Genomic DNA, 18,843 nt, shown 5'->3' on the forward strand with positions numbered 1-18,843 from the left:
ACTCAGGACCTTTAGAACAACAGCCAGTACGCTTGACCTCTGAGCCATCTCTCCAACCCCTGAGAAGGCATTTTTTGTTTTGTTTTGTTTTTGTTTTTGTTTTTTGAGACAGGGTTCCTCTGAGAAGGCATTTTTTGAATTGAGGTTTCCTCCTCTCTGATGACTCTATCTTATGTCAAGTTGACAGAAAACTAGCCAGGACATAACATTATGCAAAAATAGGCAGATCTTTATTCTTTTTTTTTCCCCGAGACAGGGTTTCTCTGTGTAGCCTTGGCTGTCCTAGACTCGCTTTGTAGACCAGGCTGGCCTAGAACTCACTGCAGTGCGCCTGCCTCTGCCTCCTGAGTGCTGGGATTAAAGGCATGCGCCACCACACCCAGTGATCTTTAATCTTTAAATCAGCAGAAAGCTCAGAAAAGGATCTCGTAAAATGTAAGCATTTATTATATGATAAAGAATTCACAACATAGAAAAGAATGGTTGCTTAATAGATGCATGGGGAATACTGGTTAGCAATGGAAATGATCAGTATAAACTCCTACCTCACAGTATATGTCACAAGAAATTCCAGATGGATTCGATGGCTAAATAATAAAAAAATCAAGCCATGGGGATAAAGCAGTCTAGAAGCAACAGAATCTGTCAGCGCTCTGTAGGAAGGGTGCCAGTGCAACTTAGAAGCAATTAATAAAACCCGCACACAAATCAATCCCAGATTTATTGGGCTACATATGGAAAGTGTGGCTTGTAAATGTCTTCAAACTAAAAGGCAAACAACAGGCTGGGCAAAACAAAGGCTACTTGTTGTTACCTCTAAAAAACTGTGAAGCCAGGCGCGGTGGCACACACCTTCAATCCCAGTACTTGGGAGGCAGAGGCAGGCAGATTTCTGTGAGTTCAAGGCCAGCCTGGTCTACAAAGTGAGTCCAGGACAGCCAAGGCTACACAGAGAAACCTTGTCTTGAGACAATGGGACAAAAAGTCATGGAGAACTTGAGCAGAGTAGCAAGACTGAGCTCCTGAGTGCCTGGATGTCTTTGTCCCCATACAATGGCTGCCTGGAGAGAGAGGAAGACAGATCTTCAGGAGGTCAATCCACTGTCTTCTCAGATGTGGGCTCGCTAAATGAAGTACGGTTTTTATTTTATTTTACTTTTTGGCTTTTCAAGACAGGGTTTCTGTCTTGAAACAACTATAAAGTACAGTTTTAAAGAAGACAATTCTGAGCCGGGCGCGGTGGCGCACGCCTTTAATCCCAGCACTCGGGAGGCAGAGGCAGGCGGATCACTGTGAGTTCGAGGCCAGCCTGGTCTACAAAGCGAGTCCAGGACAGCCAAAGCTAACACAGAGAGACCCTGTCTTGAAAAACCAAAACCCCTCCCCCTGCAAAAAAAAGACAATTCTGGGCCTGGAGATGGTTCAGTGATTAAGAGCACTTGTTGCTCTGTTCTTTTTCTTAAAGATTTACTTACTTATGTATATAAGTGTTCTGTTTTGTATGCCTGCATGACAGAAGAGAGCATCAGACAGAAAAGGGCATCAGATCCCGGAGCCAACATGTGGGTGCTGGGATTTGAACTCAGGACCTCTGGAAGAGCAGCCAGTGCTCTTAACCACTAAGCCCCACACTTCTTGCTCTTACACAGGCTACACAGAGAAACCCTGTCTCAAAAAACCAAAAAAAAATTTTAAAAAAGAAGAGATATTTGTGGCTCCTGAGTGGGCCAGCTGGCTTCAACTCAGTAAGTGAAAATATTGATTTATTGAGGGAGGGGGATCACGCTGACCTCCTCCATCTTCTTAGAGGAAATGAAAAAATGTTAGCTGCTGGGAACGCGATAAAACTGTCAAAAGATATCTCCTCCGCAGATTGCAAAACGCAAACCCTGGCTCCCTCCCTTCTGTGCCAACTGTAAATACACACATGCAATTTTAATTATTATGACAAAGGGGAAAAACTCAAGAATGTTCCTTCAGCATGCATGCCTTGTGCGTGCTTTTACTTTGCATTTGTAGAAGGCCACCATGCCTCAGCCTCCACATCCATAATAACTCCTATACAGCTAGGCACGGATTTCCGCAGCAGCTGAGCAAGGCCCATGACTCAGCTCTGACTAGTGGGAAGATGCCTTTGTGCTGGCTAGTTTAGGTTTTGGTCAACTTGACCTAAGGGGAGAGTCAGCTAGAAAGACGTCAAGTGAGAATCTCCTCCATCAGATTGGCCTGTAGACAAATCTTTGAGGCATTTTCTTGTTTGATGACAAATGTGGCAGATAGTCCTGGGTTGTATACAAAAGCAGACTGAGCAAGCCACAGGAAGCAGCATTCCTCTGGGCTTCTGCTGTTGTCCTGTCTCCCACTTTTTTTGCTTCCCACTTTTTTCCTGCCCTGATGGACCTGTAAGCCATTTGGTTTATTTAAACCTTTTCCTCTCCACATTAGTTCTGGTGAGCCTTTTATCACAGCAACAGAAACCATTTACTCCTAGCACTCAGGAGGCAGAGGCAGGTGTATCTCTGAGTTCCAGGCCAGCCTGGTCTACAGAGTGGGTTCCAGGACAGCCAGGGCTACCAGAAAAACTCTGTCTCAAAGGAAGGGAGAGAGAGAGGAGAGAGAGAGACAGACAGACAGACAGACAGACAGACAGACAGAGACAGAAAAAAGACTCTCTCTGGCTGCCTTCTGCAGATGGTGAAGGACCTCCGTTGTGTGGGTAACTATTGTACTTAGGAGAGAGAGAAGGTAACTAAGAGGACAGGTAAAGAGAGTAGCCAGGCCAACTCCCAGAAACAGAACAACCCATAGCTCTTGGCGACTGTTCTGTGAAAGACACTTCTGAATCCCACCAGCACAGCCCCGCCCCCACCAGCACAGCCCCGCCCCCACCAGCACGGCCCCGCCCCCACCAGCACAGTCCCGCCCTCAGGAGCACAGCTCCCTCTGAGGCACGCCAGTGTTTAAGCTCCCAAAATGGAGTGCTCAGTCATGAGACAAATGGGCCACCTGGATCCTGATCATCACCCAAACAAGACCGAGATGCACCTATGCCTCTTTTGCATAAGGGAGAGTTCCTGGAAGGAAGCCGTGTCTTCAGAGACTGCTTGACTGACCCACCAAAGACTGATGGTCTAACTAGAACTTTACTATGCAGAGGTTGGGATGTTGCAGGTCCGGGTGGCTAACTGCCTTATCTTGGGTTAAATTCCTTGCCCACCTCTCTGTCAGAACTAAAATCTCACGACAAGTAGATAAAAGACTTTCTGGAATCTATGAATTTAACAGACCCATCTTTAGCTTCCATCAACCCAACAGCTAAGAATATCGCTGGGCATGGTGGCACATGCCTTTAATCCCAGCACTCGGGGGTGGGGTGGGGGTGGGGATGGGCAGAGGCAGGTGGATTGCTGTGAGTTCGAAGCCAGCCTGGTCTACAAAGAAGAACCCAGGACAGCCAAGGCTACACAGAGAAACCCTGTCTCGGAGGAAGAAAAAAGAAAAAAGAAAAAAAAAAAAAAAAGAGCCAGGCGTGGTGGCGCACGCCTTTAATCCCAGCACTCGGGAGGCAGAAGCAGGCGGATCGCTGTGAGTTTGAGGCTAGCCTGGTCTCCAGAGTGAGTCCAGGATGGCCAAGGCTACACAGAGAAACCCTGTCTCGAAAAACCAAAAAAAAAAAAAAAAAAAAAAAAAAGCTAAGAATATCATCAGATAGCATCTTGGACCCCAGCTCGCTGTACACGCCTCTCTGACATACTTGCCAGTGTGTTTTAAATTCTTGCTTAGATTCATTACTTTCTTTGTTCTATAAAACTTCATGGAACTGTTTCCACATGGGACTACGGGAATTTGAGGTAACCTAAATCCATGTCCCCTGGCCATGGTCACGCATATATGCTCCAGAATAAACCACATCTTTTCTTCCCTTGAGGTGACAGCCGCTTGTCAGCCGTTCCTGACTGGAGAGAGGACCGCTTTGGATTCCAGGTTTAGATCTGAAGGGGGAGGAGTCAATTTTAGGTCCCATCGAATGCCAAGACTTATGGATACAATGGATCTGGGTCCTGATGATCAATATTACTGTCTTCGGGGAGATGCCCTCGAAACAAAATGGCTTTATAAGTCTAAAAAATAACAAGTAATAAATATGAGCAATTGCTCAGTTCTACAGGTAAAAGAAAAACTAACCCACATTCTCCAAATTAATCGCTGCACTGTTTGGTTTTAACACTGGCTCATACGATTTCTTAGCACACGCTGCTAAAAGTGGAACTGGAGTATCATGCCACGCAGATTTTACATTTAATACACTTAGTCAACTGCCCTTGAGAAAGGTTGTACTGTAGCCTGGTCTACAAAGCAAGTCCAGGACAGCCAAGGCTACACAGAGAAAGCCTGTCTCATGAAAACCACCCCCCAAAAAAGAAAGAGAAAAGTTGTGCTGAACAGAGGCAGGTTTTTTGTGGGGTTTTTTTTTTGTTGTTGTTTTTTGTTTTTGTTTTTTTGTTTTGCTTTTTTAAAGCACCGAGCCTAGTGGTGGTGGCACACACCTTTAATCCCAGAGGCAGGCATATGGCTGTGAGTTCGAGGCCAGCCTGGTCTACAAAGCAAGTCCAGGATAGCCAGGGTGACACAGAAATCCTGTCTTGAAAAACCAAATAAATACATAAATAAAAGAATTGCCATGGTCACAGTGTCTCTTCACAGCAACAGGCCATTAACTAGTGTCTTATCATAGCAACAGAAAAGTTACTAAGATTAAATTCTTCTCCTGTCTTTCAACATTACTTTTTCCATCCCTGGACAACTGTCAGGACTCTCTGAAGAGAGGTGCTGTATGGCCAGGGACTCCAGTAACAAACGAATCCACATCTTTAGATGACGCTGCATTAGACAGTCTTGTCCCCGGACTTTAGCCAGCCCCAAGTTCCATTAATCTTTTAAATCTTTGCTGATGTGTGGAGATGACTTGCCTCTATCAGTGCTTTTATTTGAATACAATTATTTATAAAGCCGAGTGGTCTGATGCATTTATTGAACCAACTTATCTGCCCTTCTTCCCTCCCTTGCTCTGTCTTCTCTGTCACCCCTCTCCCACTGGTCTACTATTTCCTTTTGGAAGATGGAGGGTTGACTCCTTTGCCTTAAATCTGTAGTACTAAAAAGTGATCGCTGGATCACCAGCCCCCAGGACATTAGAAATGCACATCACTCTAGAGTGGAAAGCCTGGGGTGACCCCCACCATCCGCACTATGGCAGGGCCTTAAGAGTGATGTCCACTTATTCAGAGGCATTTCTCTCCCCCTCTCTCCCTCTCTTTCTCTCTCTCTCTCCCTCCCTCCCTCCTTTTTGTGTATTGTTTGAAGCCTTGGGTAAAGAAATGTTTCCATTGGGTGGTGGCTGTGCACGCCTTTAATCCCAGCACTTGGGAGGCAGAGGCAGGCGAATCAATGCGAGTTCGAGGCCAGCCTGATCTACAAAGAGAGTCCAGGACAGCCAAGACTACACAGAGAAACACTGTTTCGAAAACAAGCAAGCAAACAAACAAATAAATAAAACAAGTACTCTGTCGGGTGGTGGTGGTGCACGCTTTTAATACCAACACTTGGGAGGCAGAGGCAGGTAGATCTCTGTGAGTTCAAAGCCAGCCTGGTCTACAAAGCAAGTCCAAGACAGTCAAGTCAAAACCCTGTCTTGGGGGGAAAAGAAAGAAAGAAAGAAAGAAAGAAAGAAAGAAAGAAAGAAAGAAAGAAAGAAAGAAAATGAGCACCCCACGTTTTCTCTAGGTAACTGCAAAGTAACACTCTTTCTGATTTTTTTTGGTTTTTTGAAACAGGGCTTCTTTTACATCCAGGTGTCCCGTTTGCCAATTCCTGGAATCATTTCCCGTGGGACTGGAGTCTCCTTTTCAGGAAGGACTTGATTAGGCCTCTATCCTGAAGAGTTTTGACTATGTTTTCCTCTAGAGGTGTTTGAAGGCTTTTGACACATTTTTGGATTTTTTTGTTTGTTTGGTTGGTTGGTTTTTTTATGAGTCAGGGTTTCTCTGTGTAGCCTTGGCTGTCCTGGACTCCCTTTGTAGACCAGGCTGGCCTCGAACTCACAGTGATCCTCCTGCCTCTGCCTCCTGAGTGCTGGGATTAAAGGTGTGTGCTACCACGCCTGGCCTTGGATTTAATTGTTGTTGAGTGAGTGCTATGAATTGACTTTCGTTCTTCCACACGTGGCCGTCATTTTCCCAGCACCATCTGTACACCTGACAGCATCCAAATTAGAGACGAAAGCTTTTGTCATGCCAAGTTCAAGAGTTTGGGTTTGGGGCATGGAGAGGTGGCTCAGTGGTTAAGAGCACTGACTGCTCTTCCAAAGGTCCTGAGTTCAATTCCCAGCAACCACATGGTGCCTCACAACCATCTGTAATGTGATCTGATGCCCTCTTATGGCCCGCAGGGGTACAAGCAGGCAGAGCACTGTGTACATAATAAATGTTTAAAAAAAAAAAAAGAGTTTGAGTCTGACCTGGTGTTTATAGACTGCACATCACTGACTATCTCCTCTTGTCAGTCTACACTGGTCTATCTCCTCAGTAAAACCGTCAAGTCCTCAGCACCACCATCACCCTGAAGGCTCAAGCAGACAGGCTACAGCTATGACAGTCATCTCTGATTTTGTCCTCACGACACAATTTCCTCCACCCACAATCCACACTTGCTCTGGAACTCCAAGGCTTATGTCCTGAGTCCAGCTCCAACTCTAGTGCAGTGTGTGAGAGAGTGACTCAGATCTGATGCAAAATTCTTTCTCACCCCTATCTCTTTGTTCCCTTGGCCCCCAAACAATATTTGATCCAGCAAGCACACAGGACTCCAGTCTACCCAACCCATTGCTGTTGACGACCTTCCCACATTTCAACTGCTTAGTAGATCAAATCCAGGGCAGGATTCCAGAGCAAAGTCAGCATCTCCAGTGTGGGAGATGTGCTAAACAGCACCCGCCTGCACCCTCAGTGGAAAAATGGCCTCATGGAGGAGGCAGGGTACCCTGCAGAGATCCCAAGGAAGGAGCTGTGTCTTTGGAGCCTTGGATGTACAAACAAACCCAACCCTGCGCTGATTTAGTCAGCAAAGTGAGTTTGGTTTTTTTTTTCATTAGTCCCTGGCTCTGAACTTATTTAATCCCATTATTTCAGATGCTAGGCTAAATCTCTATAATAACCACTGGTGGAGACATCTTCCAGGTTGGTGGTGCCAGGAATACATGCACAGATGGTGTGAACCATTCCTCAGCCTCATTCTGCGGCTCCTGGGACATCTGTGTGCCTCACTGATTTCCAGAATACAAGGACCAAACATGGGTTTTCAAGACAGGGTTTCTTTGTGTAGCCTTCGCTGTCCTACACTCACTTTGTAGACCAGGCTGGCCTCGAACTCATCTGCCTCTGCCTCTGCCTCTGCCTCCCGAGTGCTGGGATTAAAGGCGTGCGCCACGACACCCGGCTCAATCCTTCCTTCTTTGCTGGAGTTTTTCTCTGCTTTCATTAAAGTTCTGGTTTTTGTCCCCCAGGCAAGATATTCAGAATCATTTCATCATCTGCACTCACACCTCAATTAGAGTCAACCATTCAAAACCTCCCATCAAGTGGCTTTTGGGGTTGGACGGGGCACCCCGAGGGAGCTGATTATTTGTTCTGAAGCTGACGTGGGAAGGAGGCATTCAGACAGAGGAGTGCAAAGGACTGATTTCCACATAACTCAAGGCTCTGAAAGTGGAGGAAACTCAACTATGTCCAAAAAAGGAAGCAACATGACTCAGCTTCCTCAGAGGGCTTGCCGCTGTGTGAGGGGGAGCAGACTAGCAACGGGGGAGGAGGAGGGAGCAGCGAGGGAAAATCCGGTGGCAGCAACAATGCAGGCAGTGAAATCCTTACCCCAGCAACGACCTTCAGAAGACAGAGAAGCTATGGTGGCCCTTGGAGCGGGACTTCAAAAAATAAAACCCCTCTCTAATGGTAAAGGACCTGAGAAATCGTGGCCGGGATACTGTCATCTAGAATATTTGCACAGAAACAAGACAGCTCCAGTGGGGCTCTGGGGCCTAACAGACCAAGGCACGGCTTTCTGATATCTCTGTGTGTGAAATTGTCACTGCTTTTTGGAAGATTCATAGGAAAGTCGGGGAGGGCAGTACAGGGCATGTATGTATACACACACACACACACACACACACACACACACACACACACACAACTTCCCTTTCACATAGTATTATAGAATCACAGCTACACAACAATACCTTAAACTCCCTACAAACAATCCCATGTACATTTCATGTATATATACCACAATTACACCCAGCCACACATCACACACCTCCCCCATACAGTCACATAGATATGCATGCCGTAAGGTTACACACACTCCAAACTCACACATGAATAAACATCCCCACACAAGCCACTCCCCAAGACCCCAAGTACCACTCACGCACTCACACACACACCATGGACACTCCTCAAGCACACTGCCCTGATACAGGAGCATAGACTCAAAGTAGACAATTATCAGGGGCAAGAAAACATTTACTTAAAAGAAAAATAAAATAAAATAAAAAACAAAAAAAAACTAGGGCCTGGAGAGATGGCTCAGAGGTTAAGAGCCCTGGCTGCTCTTCCAGAGATCCTGAGTTCAATTCCCAGCAACCACATGGTGCCTCACAACCATCTGTAATGAGATCTGGTGCCCTCTTCTGACCTGCAGGCAGAACACTGCATACATAATAAATAATTAAAAATCAAAACCCAAAACTATAAACTAAGACAAAAGAAAAACATAAGGATAAACTAAAAATGTATTTTTAAAATGGTTGGAAGAAGAGCCAGGTGTGGAAGCTCATGCCTTTAATCCCAGCACTTGGGAGGCAGAGGCAGGTGGATCACTGTGAGTTTGAGGCCAGCCTGGTCTACAAAGTGAGTCCAGGACGGCCAAGGTTACACAGAGAAACCCTGTCTCAAAAAAACAAAAAACAAAACAAACAAACAAACAAAAAAATTGGAAGGGACAGCCAATTGGACTTGATTTGTAGACCAGGCTGGCCTTGAACTCACAAAGATCCACCTGCCTCTGCCTCCCAGAATGCTGTGATTAAAAGCATGTGCCACCACACTCAGTTCTGATAAATGCAATTTTAAAAGAGAATATCTTTGAACTTGCATTTCTTTTCTTTCCTTCTTTTTTTTTTTTTTTTTTTTTTTTTTCTCTTCTTAAGTGTTTCAAATAGGGTTTCTCTGTGTAGCTTTGGCTGTCCTGGACTCTGTTTTAGACTAGGTTGGCCTCAAACTCACAGCAGTTGGCCTGCCTTTTCCTCCCAAGTGCTGGGATTACAGGCATGTGCCACCATGCTTGGCTTAAACTTGCATTTCTATAAATACAAAAACAAAAAACAACAACAAAAAAAAGGCTCTATGGTTCCCCTCTGCATCTAATAAAGGTGTTTACGCTGCACTTCAGACAGTGAATGGATGGATACCAATTAACAACTCATGAAGAACAAATTCTAATTCCCAGAAATGACAAAACAAACAACTTTCTGAACCTTGAGATTTGAGGAGGCTAAACAAACGAGGGAGCGAGCCACCAAAAACTTCCGCTCTGCCTCACACCCAGACAAAAACAGAGGCTGGGTTTCCCTGACCGGGAATCGAACCCGGGCCGCGGCGGTGAGAGCGCCGAATCCTAACCACTAGACCACCAGGGAGCGCCTGCTATCTATGTGTATTCCACACACCAACGTAGACAGCTGACTAGTCGGCTCATCTCAGGCCAACCTATCGGGAAAACGAAGTGTACGGTAGCTGGCTCCCCCTCGTGGCAACACTGGAAAACAACACCTACCTTCTCCGTCAAAAGGTAGGGAGTAGAGAAATGAGGGACCCCCTCGGGTCTTAACAGACCGCAGACATGCTCACTCTGTCTCTCTTCCCTGTTACTGCTATACGTTCCCAAAATTTGGGCACATTTCTTAGTTCTAATCTTGTCCTCAAGAGAACACGCCAGCTTCCATTTCAAATATTTACTTGTAAATGTGGCCCCTGATAGTTAGGACTCGACTTGTGCTCGCTTGTGTTCTGGCTCTGTACTAAGTTTGGGTGCTGAACTCCTCTAAAAGGTCAGTGGGCTACAGGCTTGGCCAACAAGAAGACATGCCTAGAAAGTGCCAGAATCTTTATTGGTGGGCTTGGTGGGAAGTTGTGGAAAGACATTCGAGGGGATTTGTAAGTCTTGGCTTTTTCCTTTTCTGCTCGGCTACACAGTGGCACCAGGATGCGATGCCTCTCTACCCGCCCAAAGCTATGCGCTAGAATCCCCCAGAACTGTGAGAATAAACTTTCCACTTAATAAATTGATTATCGCAAGTATTTTTCCACTAGAGACAGAGGCTAACACACACAGATTTGCATACATTAAGTACCACAACTTGAGAGGAAAAAAAAAATTAGTACTTGTTTTGAGGATGGTGTGTTGCTGGGGATCCAGTCTGAAGGCTGTGAGTAAACTATTGTCGTTCTTTTCAGATACGGTCTCTCTCTCCCCTCCCCCTCCTCCCGGGTGCCTGCGCGCGTGCATGCGTGCGTGCGTGCGTGTCCCTGGATGGCCCGGAATTTGCTACGTAGACCAGATTGGCCTCAAACTTATATCCACCTGCCTCTGGGCCCTGGGTTCTGGGATTAAAGGCATCACCAGCTTAAGTAAACTCTCGAGTTTGATCAAAAAGTCCCAGCACTTGGGAAGCAGAGGCAAGTAGATAGATCTCTGTGAGTTTGAGGCCCGGTCTACATAGTAAGTTCCAGAACAGCCAGGACTATGTAGCCAGACTTTGTCTCCAAAACAAAACAAAAACAAAAACAAATTCAAACAAAAGAGCATTCTGTGGTCAAGGAGATAAAATATACTTAAGAAGACAATCCCAGTCTTTCCACTTTCCTATCTTGCCCAAACTTACCTCTATTTTCGAACAGTTTTGACGTAGCATTTTGCACTTGTTAGAAAAACAAGATGCACAGACCCCCCCCCCCCCCCCCCGCTTCCAAATTTTTTTTTTTTTTTTTTTTTTTACAAAGAAAGCCACAAGAGGCACTCTTTCTGCTCTGTGTGTAAATGTAATCCACTATGGTATTTATCTATAAACCAGGTTAGGTAATGTTTTGTCACACATTTCCTTTCCTGACAGTACGTTAGCACTAGGGGCCTAGCCATAAATTTATATCATCTTAGGAGATACACAGAACCTGGTTAATGAGCCCCCACGACAAACATCTGGTTCAACCAGATTCTCCACACCTGAATCCCAGCTTCCTGCTTATGACTCTGTGGCCTAGTTTGTGAATTTTCCCAAGCCTTAGTTTCTTTATGTGTAAAATAGAGACAATTCTATCTGCTTCGCAGGTCTACAGAAAGATTACATCAGATAATGTCTCTGGGTCTCTGTCTCTCCTGTTACATATCATGTGTGTCATTTTTGTGTTGAAATGTCTATAAGAATATTATCAGAGTATCAAGAAATATTTTTGTTTTTTCTTTTTGGTTTTTTTGAGACAAGATTTCTTTGTGTAGCCCTGGCTGTCCTGGACTCATTTTGTAGACCAGGCTGGCCTCAAACTCATAGAGAGCCGCCTGCCTGAGGCTCCCGAGTGCTGAGATTAAAGGCGTGTACCACCACCACTCAGCCTGTGTCAAGAAATTTTTAATCCAAATAAGTCTTCAGAGCTATTGTTGTACATGACAGTGCCTTTGGCAAGCCCTGAGAGCTCTCACCCTGACTGGTGCCATTAGAATTTTCTAGAAATGTGACGTAGAAGATGGATGCATGAGTTTTCTCAGAAACAGAACTATCCTGCAGTCAGAAAACAGACTCAGCCTGGAGGTGGTGGCACACACCTTTAATCCCAGCACTAAAGAGGTAGAGGCAGGTGGATCTCTAAGTTCGAGGTCAGCCTGGGCTGCAGAGTGAGTTCCAAGACAGCCAGGGCTACACAGAGAAACTGTCTTAAACCCCCCCCCCCCAAAAAAAAAACAAACAAAAATAGACAAAACTCAATATTTTTTTTCTGAAACACTCTGCTGTTAACTGGCAAAGCACATGTTCACGTTTAATCTCTGCTGTGAAGGGTGTGTGGTGGGGGTAATGGGCTGTCTGTTTGAGTCGTGAGGCTGTCCAAGATCCGGGACAACTAGAGCCACTCCTGGACCCATGGACTAGTGTGCCTGTTACCAGAGCTGGTTCATTTTATCTTCTATCTCCCTCATGCACTCCTCTGCCACGTGATGTCAGCTTTCCTGTGCATGCTGGGACTCTGCAGAGTGCCTAAGAAGGACGTGAGCAGACACAGCTTGATCCTGAACTTCCCACTCTTTAGAACTGTGAGCTGAGTAAGCCTTTTCCCTGTGCAAATTAACCAGCCACAAATACTGGGTTTAGGCAACAGGAAATGGACTAAGATGACTCCCAGGTCTTAGAAAGCTAAATGTAAATTTCTTCGCCTACCATTGTTACTGATAGCACCTGCAGCAGATCTAGCATAAGACTAATCAAGGAGAAACTGTACCATACGTAAGCCCAAAACATCTAAAAACCACATTCAAGGTGTCCTTACCAGCAAGACTTCTGAGAAGTAAACACCAAAGGTGGGACTCCCACAGGGAGAAGTCTCCAAAATTACCAAGTCTTCCTGTGCAAAAGAGCAGAAGACGGCGGGAGAACATGGTGACTTCTTGTCTGCCTTTCCTGGTGGGAGCCTGCTAGCACCTTGTGTCCAAACCCTAAAGGCTAGTGTGTGAAAAAGCCGTGGATTAGAAGGCACGTGGGTGAGCAGAGAGCACCAGAAGATCCGCTGTTGCTGCTTTGCAGAGGGAGTGACATCTTTAAGATGGATTAGGTTGGCATAGTGTACACAAGGAAGGCCCCAGGTCCTCTCTCATCTTCAATGTCCCCTCCTCCGTTCTCACCCCTAGCCTTCAACAAACAGTACAGAGGAGCATGCGGACCATATATAGATTTAGAAAGGCTTTCCCTAGGTGTGTGTAAATTCCCACACAACATAACGTCCACAACGCTTAGCCATAAGAGAGCAGCTGGTTAGCAGCTGCTGACTGAAGAAAAAAAAAAAAAAAACAACGAATGAGTTCTCATCCTCAGTGTGTGAGAGAAGAAGCCACTGTGAGGGAAAGCCAGAAGGAAAGACAGACTATGTTAATGAACTTTAAGTGGTACCAGCTCATGGGAGGCTGATGCAAGATAATTCTGAGTTCAAAACTAACCTGGGCTGGGTAGCAGGTCATCAGGGGTTGGGTTTGGGGCAGTTTGAGAAAAGAGGGTCATTCAACACTTAATACTAAACTAGAGCAACTGATTTGTTTTCTGTTACATACGTAGAAATAACTTCATGAAGCTCAGGCTAGCCAAAATCTTGATATGTAGCTAAAGATGACTGTCTTGGTGAGGGTTTCCATGGCTGTGAAGAGACGACAGAACCACAGCAACTCTTTTTTTGTTTGTTTGTTTGTTTGTTTAGTTTTAGTTTTTGAAGACAGGGTTTCTTTGTGTCAGAGTCCTGGCTATCCTGGACTCACTTTTGTAGATCAGGCTGACCTCGAACTCACAGGGATCCACCTGCCTCTGCCTCCCGAGTGCTGGGACTAAAGGTGTGCACCACCACGCAGGGCTCACAGCAACTCTTATAAAGGAAAACATTTCGGCAGGGCTGGCTTACAGGGTTAGTCCATTACTGTCATGTTGAGAAACATGGCGGCATGCAGGCAGGCATGGTGCTGGAGAAGGAGCTGAGCGTTCCATTTCTCAAGTGTTGGATTTATAGTCACCACACTGCACCTGATTAATCCTTTTAGGGGGGAAATTGCTAGAGCCTTATTTCACGTCAGTGATTCTCAGAGAGAACAAATGGTTTGTTTATGAAGAAGACAAGACATAAGGCAACTGAGAAGAAGAAGAAGAAGAAGAAGCTATCTCGCCCTAAAATGAAGAAGATAAAATCTAGAGAAGGAATTGCAAAGGCTAACATCATGCTTGCTTTATGTTAAAAATAGTCACGGCTGCAAGTGGTGGCACACGCCTTTGATCCCAGCACTCTCTAGGCAGGTGGGTCTCTGGGATTCAGACCTGGGACAAGCGGCTGAGGTGCCTAGTTAACATACCAAAGTGGACCTGATCTCCCAGCATCCCTCAGTCCCTACCTGAACTTTCCTGCCCAAGGACTGGACTTTCTGTCCCCCAGAGGCTCTTCACTATATAATCCAGACATTTTGGTTCCACTGCGCCCCGCTCCCCGCCACCCCACCCCCCGCCGTCTCTCTATCTCTGTCTCTCTTTCTCTGTCTCTCTCTCTTTCCTCCCCCTCCCCCTATGAGAACTCTTTCTCTGCCCGCCCCCCTTCTCTGTGTCCTTCATGGTGACTTCCCTGGCCCTGTTCCTTTGGAACCCATGAACCTGCCCAAGAGCTGCCCCCAATAAACCTGCCTTTATATAATTTAATTTGGCTTGAATTAGCTCATTTTGTCAGTGAAGAATACCTATCAATAGGGAGTTCCAGGCTATCTATGGCTACATAGTGAGACCCTGTCTAAGACAGATAGATAGGTAGATAGATAGATAGATAGATAGATAGATAGATAGATAGATACGTACATACATACACACATACATATATACATATATGCACACATACACAGATAATCATGGCTACTGAACTTGTATTGTGATATTCCAGATAGTAAAAATTATAGAAATCTGAATAAGATATGAGTTTTGGTTAATAATACAGAACCAGCACTGATTCATTAGTGTAACAAATGCACCACACTAAAATAACATCATGTTACTAACGGGAAAACCACCATGTGGCATACAAGGGAGCTGCCTGAATCAACTTTTCTGGAAAATAAGGAAAAGTATATTTAAGAAATCTCTCTCCTTGATACCGGCAGCAGTGGCGCATGACTTTAATATCAGCACTTAAAAGGCAAAAGCAGGTTGATCCTCGGGGTTCAAGGCCAGCCTGGTCTACAAACTGAGTTCCAGGACAGCCAGATAACACTTCTCACAGCTTAACAAACGAAGGGTGCAGAAAAGAGATTACAAACCCATCTAACAATATACATTAGCTAAGCACATGGGTCGTGGGATAAATACTGTAATGGGTAATTTTTGTTTTAGATTTATTTAATTTGGAGGGTTTGTTATTTTTGAGACAAGATTTCTCTGTGTAACAGCTCTGGTTGTCCTGGAACTCGCTTTGTAGACCAGGCTGGCATCAAACTCACAGAGATCTGCCTGCCTCTATTTCCAGAGTGCTAGGATTAAAGGCGTGAGCCACACTTACCTTACTTTAGTTAATTTTCATGTGTACAAGTGTGATGCTTCCGTGTCTGATGTCTACAGGGGTAGGAGAATGTGTCAGATACCCTGGAATTGGAACTACAGGCAGGTTTGAGCCATTGTATGGGTACTGGGAACCAAACCTGGGTCCTCTGGGAGAGCAACAGGTACGCTTAATTGCTGAGCCAGCTCTCCAGCCCCTGTGGTGGGTTAGCTTGGTTAATTTAGTGGAATTTAGAAGCAGCGTGGAAACAAATCTCTAGGCATGTCTGTGAGACTTTATCTAGATTAGGGTGAATGGAATGACCAACCCTCAATGTGAGGGGGACCATGCCATGGGTGGGGGGGCCTGGACTGACTAAAACAGAGACACTGAGCTGAGCAGAAGCAGTCGCTGCTCTTGCTTCCTGACCCCAGATGCAGTGAGACCAGCTGCTTCATGGTTCTATTCCCAAGTCTTCCCTGCCTTGATGGACTGTGTCACACCAAACTGTGAGCCAAAAGAAACCCCTCCTTCTCTGAGTTGCTTTTGTTGGGTTATTAAGATAACTACCATATTTTTCAGACCATAAGACACACCTAGATTTTTGTTTGTTTGTTTGTTTGTTTGTTTCCGAGACACAGTTTCTCTGTTACACAGAGCTCTTGCTATCCTGGACTCTTGGTAGACCAGGCTGGCCTCGAAATCACAGAGATCCACATGCTTCTGCCTCCCGAGTGCTGGGATTAAAAGCATGTGCCACCACGCCCGGCCTTTGCATCCAGATTTTAGAGCAATAAAACAAGAAAAAAAAAATACTCTGAACCAAATTAGTACTAGTATAATAAAATATTCATTAAAATATAACAAAATAAGCCAAGTGTGGTGGCGCATGCCTTTAATCCCAGCACTGGGGAAGCAGAGGCAGGGGGATCCCTGTGAGTTTGAAGCCAGCCTGGTCTACAAAGTGAGTCCAGGACAGCCAAGGCCACACAGTGAAACCCTATCTCAAAAAACAAAACTAAAAAAAAAAAAAAAAAAAAACCCAAATATAACAAAATACAGTGATATTGAACAGTGTTAACTCAATAGGAGGAGGGACTTATAGAGACGCAAGCACTTTTCTAGTTTCCTTGGCTGGCACACTGAAGAATCAGTAAGTGGCCTCTTTGTTGATGCCTTATGGACAGCAATCAGACCATAAGGCGCATTCTAATTTCCCCCCACTTTTAGGACAGGGGAAGTGTATCTTAGGGTCTGAAAAATATGGTAATACAATTAATTATCAGGGAAATAAAAAATATGAATCAAATTCAATACTACTTCACACCTATTGGAAGAGCTATTACAAATATCAGTAGTTAAGAGCATTTGTTGTCCTTCTAGAGGACCCAGGTTCAATTCCCAGGGGCTCTCACTCCTTACCACGGCTTCTTCAAGCACCAGGCATGTACATGGGGTACATATATGCATATAGGGAAACACTTACATATGTGAAATAAAAATAATCTTTAAAAAGGGGAGGAGGCCTGGAGAGATGACTCGGTAGCCAAGAGCATTTGCTTCCCTTGTAGAGAACTGAAGTTCTCAGAACTAACAATGGTGGCTCACACCCATCCATAACTGCAGTTCCAAGGAATCTGGCGACCTCTGCAGGCGCTGCACACACATGCAGACACACACATGCAGGCAAGTACTCAAATAAAAATGAAAAAGAAATCCATAAGCACCAAGAAGGGCAAGGAGAAATTGTAATGCCCCCCCATCCCGTGCCTTGTTCCTGAGAATGTAAAATGGTGTGGCCACTTTGGGAAACCTCAAAAAATTAAACAGAGCCACCCAGTAATTCTACTTCTATGTATATAGCCCCTCAAAATTAAATCAGGGTCTCACTTGTATCCTCATGTTTATTTTTTAAAGATTTATTTATTTATTTGTTTATTTTTTGTATATGAGTGCTTTATCTGCAGAAGAGGGCATCAGATCACATTATAGATGGCTGTGAGCCACAGTGTGTTTGCTGGGAATTGAACTCAGGACCTCTGGAAGAACAGGAGGTGCCCTTAACCTCTGAGCCACCTCTCCAGCCCCATATTCTAATGTTTAAAGCAGAATTATTCACAATAGTTAAAATGAGGAGTCATTTGACATGTCCACCCACAAATGAATAAAGAAACAGAATGTTGGGCTGGAGAGATGGCTCAGTGGTTAAGAGCACTCACTGTCTGCTCTTCCAGAGGTCCTGAGTTCAATTCCCAGCAAGCACATGGTGGCTCGCAGCCATCTATAATGTGATCTGATGCCCTCTTCTGGCGGGCAGGTGTACACGCAGATATAGCACTCATATACATTAAATAAATAAATAAATCTTTTAAAAATGTTAAAAAAAAAAAAGAAACAGAATGTCTGTCACACACACACACATACACACATACACACATGCACACGCACACACACACCAAACACATACAGAGGGCACATTTCGTTCATTCTGATACATACAACAACTGAAAACATCATGCTAAGTGAAATAAGCCAGACACAGGAATAACAGTGTGTGACTCTGTATGGGGGACGTAGGATAGACAAATACAGGAATGAGGAGACATCATTCAGTGAGTGCAGAATCTGGCTGTGGTGGTGAAAATGGTCTAAACAGTGGGAATCACTGTACATGCTGTTAATGTTTCTGAGTCATATGCTTAAAAATGTAAAAGTGTGCATGTGCACATACCAGCATGAGTAAATTAAAAAGGCATACCTCACCCCTGTAGCCGGAGCGATCTTCCTCAGGAGGGAGAGCCACAGGGATGGTGCTGGTCCCTTCCAGGCTCAGGGTATGACTTTCTGCATGCTGGAGCACACTCTGGCATCTCAGCCGCTCAACCCAGCAGCTGCGGCCTTTTTGTTGTTTTCTTTCTTTCTTTCTTGTGTTTCTGGGTGTCTAATCCTGAAGTGTATGCTGGCTAGGAGAGGGTATGGGATAAGGGGGAGACGGGGTGCTGCTGGCCACTAGCCCCAAAAGGGAAGGGTTTGTGGGACTAAGTTGCACCTGCTCTCCTATCTCCAGTCCCTCACATCCAGAAGTGATATCCCCACTCAACACACACACACACACACACACACACACACACACGCACGCACGCACGCTGTCTCTGACCTAGTCTGTTATTCACTAAACCCCAAATGCAAAGACTGGTCCAGAAATTTAACATGTGCATATTTTATATTTCAGACAGACAAGCTAAATAAGAGTGACGTGGTTGTCTGGGCCTGGTGGCGCACGCCTTTAATCCTAGCACTCGGGAAGCAGATCGCTGTGAGTTCGAGGCCAACCTAGTCCACAAAGCTAGTCCAGGACAGCCAAGGCTACACAGAGAAATTCTGTCTCGGAAAAAAAACAAAAAACAAAATACAAAACAAAACAAAAAAACAAAACAAAACAAAAAAACAAAACAAAACAAAAAATATACATATA

General features: G+C 45.1%; 1 non-coding gene across 1 annotated transcript; it reads right to left on the reverse strand.

Annotated features, from left to right (window-relative positions):
• Nucleotides 1–9,679: 9,679 nt before the first annotated feature.
• Trnae-cuc (transfer RNA glutamic acid (anticodon CUC)) lies at nucleotides 9,680–9,751 on the reverse strand. The gene has a single exon. It is a non-coding gene; the product is annotated as a tRNA-Glu (tRNA).
• Nucleotides 9,752–18,843: the final 9,092 nt, after the last annotated feature.

Source organism: Acomys russatus, chromosome 27 (assembly GCF_903995435.1).
Source record: "Acomys russatus chromosome 27, mAcoRus1.1, whole genome shotgun sequence".
NCBI lineage: Eukaryota > Metazoa > Chordata > Mammalia > Rodentia > Muridae > Acomys > Acomys russatus.